Source organism: Gavialis gangeticus, unplaced genomic scaffold (assembly GCF_001723915.1).
Source record: "Gavialis gangeticus isolate Ggan-Ray unplaced genomic scaffold, GavGan_comp1, whole genome shotgun sequence".
In the NCBI taxonomy this organism is placed as follows: domain Eukaryota; kingdom Metazoa; phylum Chordata; order Crocodylia; family Gavialidae; genus Gavialis; species Gavialis gangeticus.
In genome coordinates, this window is record NW_017729033.1 from 38,727,605 (window position 1) to 38,733,901 (window position 6,297).

Consider the following 6,297-nt stretch of genomic DNA (forward strand, 5'->3'; position numbering starts at 1 on the left):
CCCCTTGAGAACCTCTGGGCCAAGATACAAAGGGACTCAGGAGAAGGGAACCTGAGGGTGGGAGTATACTATAGAGCTCTCTACCGAGAAGAGGAGATTCACCAGGCATTCTCCAGGGAACTGACCAGGGTAGATAGCACTAAAGACTTGATTGTCATGGGTGACTTCAACTACCCTAACATCTGTAAGGGGAAGACATGGTAGGCAACTTAAAGATTGGAGGTACTCTGGGAGACAGCAATCACGATCTGATTAGATTCACCAACCACCGAAAGGCTGGGAATTCTGTCAGCAGAACAGAAGTCCTAGACTTCAGAAGGGGAGACTTTGGTAAACTCAGGAGTCTAATTAGAAAGGCCCTTCACAATGAACAACTGGATGATTTGGGAGTTGAGGAATGGTGGCATTTCCTTAAGGAAGTAATTCTCACTGCTCAAAAAGAGGCCATCCCCATGCAGTCTAGAAGAGGGAAAGGGACCAAGAGAGCAGCGTGGTTCAATAGGGACATTAGGGAACTTCTAAAAAAGAAAAAAGAAGCGTACATGCAATGGAGAAACGGTTCAGCATCCAGAGAGAAGTACACTCATAGGGCCAGGGTCTGCAGGTATGAGAGTAGGAAAGCCAAGGCATGCATGGAAATCAAGCTGGCAACTGAAATAGAAGACAAAAAAAAGACCTTCTATAGGTACATAGGGAGCAAGAAAAAAATCAAACTCCACTGCGGGACCTCTACTGAATATGAGGGGCAGCCCACAGTTGATCCCCTTGAAAAGGCAGAGCTCCTAAACACTTATTTCACATCAGTATTCTTGAAATCAGAAGGGAACTCATCATGTGTCCAAAGGCCCAGAGAATACAGGGAAGACAGCAGTCTATATGAAATCAGTCCTGAACAGGCAAGGGTACTCTTAGAACATTTAGACATTTTCAAGTCTGCTGGTCCAGATGACCTGCATCCAAGATTCCTGAAGAAACTGGCCAAGCTCATAGCAGTGCCTCTGGCAAGGTTGTTCAAAGAGTCATGGAACTCAGGAGTGGTCCCAAACAACTGGAAGAAGACTAACGTGGTACCTATCTTTAAGAAAGGGAAGGGGGATGACCCAGCAAACTATAGACCGGTCAGTTTGACTTCAGTCCTCGGAAAAACCTTTGAAAAAACTGTCAAGGAGGCCATCAACCACAAGATTGTAACTGGTGGCGTATTAAGAATCAACCAGCACAGCTTTGTTGAGGGGAGATCATGCCTAACAAACTTGATGTCCTTTTATGACCAGGTAACTTATCAGCCTGAAATGGGATGTGAGGTTGATATGATCTACCTAGACTTCAGCAAGGCCTTTGATACTGTTTCCCATGAGATTCTCTCAATTAAGTTGTGGGGTACTGGCCTAGACCAGTCTACAGTGAGGTGGATTGGCAACTGGCTCAGAGGCCAATCCCAGAGAGATGCACTTGATGGGATGGCCTCATCCTGGAAGGCCATCTCCAGTGGTGCCCCCCAAGGATCAGTGTAGACCCATGGCCCGTGCTGTTTAACATCTTTATCAATGACTTAGATGAGGGTGTGGAAAGAGGACTGATTAAGTCTGAGGATGACCCCAAGCTATGGGAAATGCAGGCACATCTGAGGACAGGGTAAGGATCCAGGATGACCTTGACAGACTGGTCCTATGGGCTGAACACAATCAGATGAGGTTCAACAGGGACACGTGCTGGGTCCTTCTGGGTAGAAAGAGCCTTCACCATAACTATACAATGGGTGGTAGTCCACTGGCTGACACAGCAACTGAAAGGGACCTGGGGGTGACAATTGATCAGAGGATGAATATGAGCCAACAATGCAATGAAGTTGCCATAGGGCAAACAGAACTCTGGAGTGCATCATCCAATAGATGCAGAGAGGTGCTCCTCCTGCTCTATTTGGCATTGGTGAGGCCACAGCTGGAGTACTGTGCCCAGTTTTGGGTGCCACACTTAAGGAAGGATGTGGATAAGCTTGAAACTATGAAACTATGAAAGGGTGCAGAGAAGGGCCACCCATATGATTAGGGGCCTGGAGGACAGGCCCTATGTGGAGAGACTCCGGGAACTGGGTTTGTTCAATCTGAGTAGGAGAAGACTGAGAGGCGACTTGATAGCCGCCTACAAGTATGTCAGGGGTGAACACCAAGATCTAGGGGAGCAACTCTTCAGAAAGGCACCCCTCGGGAAAACAAGAACCAATGGGCACAAGCTAGTTGAGGAAAAAATTAGGTTAGACATAAGAAAAGACTTCTTTCCATAAGGGTATCTAGAATCTGGAACACACTCCAAGCAGAGGTGGTGCAGTCGCCATCCTGGAAGTGTTCAAAAGGAGGCTGGACAAGCACCTTGTTGAGCTCATTTGAGCCCATTTACCGCCTGCCTATGGTAGGGGACCAGACTTGAAGATCTAACAGGTCCCTTCTGGTTCTTCTATGATTCCAGACCTCACAATTCTGGTGGTCACTGGCTGGTCACCAAAGAGTTTGAAAAATGCGCTGGAAAAGCTAATTTCATGGAAGACATCTGTGCATGATTTCTTTTATCATGGAGAAGTTGCTGCATATCAGCTTCCACATGATTCTTGACAGAATGGGACTTTATTCCAATGGCAAGAAGGCCAAGACAATTGGAGATCTCATTCTGCTGCAGCCTTCATCTGCCTTTGCAGCAACTGAGACTCTAACATCTTCCATATGCTCTATCTTTGAGGACTTCTAGACCCATGGCTGTGCACTGGGCATGCTTATTATGGTGGCAACCTGTACTCACCATGTCACAGTAGCATCAAAAGATATATGTGGCTTTTAAGGAGGGAAAGCATTACCACATCTTTGTTGTGCTGTCACTGCTTGGTCCATGACTGCTTATTCATCAGAGTTACCCCTGTTTATTTTGCAGCTAACTTTCCCTGAAGGCCATTCCTCTGTCTACTATCTGTGGACAGCACATTCTGGCAGCAGAACTGTATTGCTACCCAGTGCATCCACAAGTATAGTACTGAATATATCTGAAGTCTAAGTCCACCGTGGGGAAAAGTGGACACACCAGAGGGCAGGGAACAACTACAGGCAGACCTGGACACGTTGGACAAATAGGCAGAAAACAATAGAATGTGATTTAACAAGGAGAAATGCAAAGTGGGAGGAAAAATATCCAACACACCTACTGCCTAGGAAATGACCTGCTTGGCAGCACAGAAGCGGAAAGAGATGTAGGAGTCCTAGTGGACTCCAAGATGAACATGAGTCATTAGTGTGACGAAGCCATCAGCAAAGCTAACGCCCCTTGACCATGCATCAGCAGATGCATGACAAACAGAACTAAGGAGGTGATACTATCGGGCACTGGTCAGACCGCAGTTGGAATACTGCATTCAGTTTTGGACGCCACACTTTAAGAGGGATGTGGATAACCTGGAGAGGGTCCAGACAAGTGCCACCCGTATGGTTAAGGGCTTGCTAACCAAGCCCTACAAGGAGAGACCAGGGCACCTGGACCTCTTCAGCCTCTGCAAGAGAAGGTTGAGAGGTGACCTTGTGGCTGCCTATAAATTCATCATGGGGGCACAGAAGGGAATTGGTGAGGCTCTACTCACCAAGGTGCCCCTGGGGGTTACAAGAAATAATGGCCATAAGCTAGCAGAGAGCAGATTTAGATTTGACATTAGGAAGAACTTCTTCACAGTTAGAGTGGCCAAACTCTGGAATGGGCTCCCAAGGGAGGTGGTGCTCTCCCCTACCCTGGGGGTCTTCAAGAGGAGGTTGGATGGGCATCTGGCTGGGGTCATCTGAACCCAGCACTCTTTCCTGCCTATGCAGGGGGTCAGACTCGATGATCTATTGAGGTCCCTTCTGACCCTAACATCTATGTATCTATGATTCAATCTTGTAATGTGCTGATCACTCTCAACATAAATGGGAATTAAAGATACAGCCTCCTTCTAAATGTTAACCACGGGATGGGACCTGGGGGATTGTTATTCTGGATCCTCAAAATCCACGCATCCTGCTGTGTCAGACATTCCATGTCTGTCATGGAAAGATGCATGACTTTTGGAGATACAAGATAAATCCTCGGGTTCCATCCTGCATCTGCTGGTACTCAGGGAGCCTGGGAATGGGGAGCCTCTAGGGCCTAGACATTCAAACTACTTATTGCTAAGGTGCTCATCTCATGGAATCCCCATACTGAAGTACATGGGACCAAAGTCCTACTGAAATTCATAGAATTATTATCAAGGATACTTCCCTCAGGCTTTCCCTCTTCTAAATAAAAACAACTCATGCTACAAAAAATAGACATATACCAATTCAAAGCTGATATAAGCATGGTTACAAGATATGCTGGACCTCTCTTTCATTACTATTAAGAAAAGTAAAATGAGAATCATGCCTCTTCCTCCAGCCATTCATCATTAGCAAATCTCTCTGGAGTAGCCTAAGAACTTATTAGTAATCTAGTTCTGCCTATGTGCTCTTTTGCTTATCAAATAAAAAAAAAAATTGTTCTACCGTTTTATGAGGCACAGGTCTTCCTTTGTTGTTTTTTGTATGTGGACAAAAATGTGATTTTTATTTTAGGTTTACAAAGATTATTTTAATCAGATGTTAATGAAACCTAAATACTTTAAGAATATATCTATTTAAATTTAAATTAGAAATTATGACAACCTATGTTAAGGTCTACATCGGGGTGTCAAACATACATCCCACAGGCTCAATCTAGCCCATGGAGCTGTACAATCCAGCCCATTTATTTTACTGGCCCTGGCCCTATGCATTGCATGAGGCACACAGGCTGGACCCAGCACTGTAGGTGCTGCACATAATACAAGGGGGCATTCTGGGGTGCATGCCGTATCTATGCCAGACTGGCTCTGCACACCAGTCTGGATCTGACCACGCCAGAATGAGTGCATAGGACCAGCTGAGGGGGCACCATACACAGTGCACACTCTGTGCTGACCTCCTATGTTACATACGGAGCACACAGCCAGTCCAGCCCCAAAGACAGCATGCGCTAGCCTGGGGCTCACTGTGCATGCACCAGCATGAGGTTTGCATTGGCATGTGGCACACACACTGAACCCACAGAGGGTTAGTCTGGGTCACAGGCTACATGCAGCATCCTGCTGAACCAGCCCTGCATGTTGATTCTAGTATGTACAGACAGCATGGGGCCCCATCTGGATCAGCCATGGAGCGAGCATGCAGGCCCAGCCCAGTAGAGTGCCACATGCAGCTACTCCCCAAACCCCATGTGCTGCATGCTTTTCTGGGTCAAGCCCACAGGCCATACACAGAGCAAGCCACAGAGCATGCAGCACAAGGGGTTGGTCCCAATCAGGCCCACAGACTGGCTCAGCAACCCTCATCCAATCCATGGAAGAGCCCTGGTCTACAAGGATATTATGGTAGTACAATTAAGGTGTTCTGCCAAGGTGGTCTGCTAAGGGCACATAAGATGGAGCCTCACCTGGACCTGTGTTAAAGGCCATCTCCATTCAGCCCACCTCTACGTAGGTACCTAATCATTTCAGCTCAGGAGTTAACAACGACTGAATGCAGTATCAGCCACATCACGCTTTTGTCTGCTCCTGGCATGCCTTCACCATGCTAAACTAAGAGCAAATAAACCACTGCCCTTTTTATGTTAAGGCCTAAAATACCATAATTTATTTCATTTCACACTCTCCCAAATAAGACACCTTGTTTTGGGAACGCAGAATGAAGAAGAAAAAGATTTTTCCAGAGTCATAGCCAAAAACTGCCCCATCGAGCAGGGGCAAAGCTCACTCGCCCTCCCTTCCCTATGCAGATAAAAGCTAGAGTTAACCCTCTCCCAGCCACTGCTCAGCAAAAACCTACTGCCAATTCAGTAGCTGCTGTGAAACAGTTAACTCTAGCTATGATGCTGTGCAGCAGACTGTGACCCTGCTACTTGCTACCCAAGAGAAAAAGGAGAGAAGGGTCAAACATTATGGGTGCAGAGAGAAGTGACAATTTTCACTTGATCTGGCCACAGAAAGCAGTTTATAGCTGTGACCAAACACAAGCGCGCAGCTGCAAACAGCTTAAAAAATGGGCACTTGGGTAGAAATCTGATCCCTCAATGCATGTGGTATCATATAAAGATGTTACATCTTTTGTAACTTGTGTCTGCAGAGCTCCAAGCTTGTTACTGTTTTCAGAATGGGAAGGGGAAAAGGGAGCAGAAGGAGTTCAGTCTGGGGGTTTTTCAGCCTCTTCCCACCCCCCCACCCCCCGAAGGTGG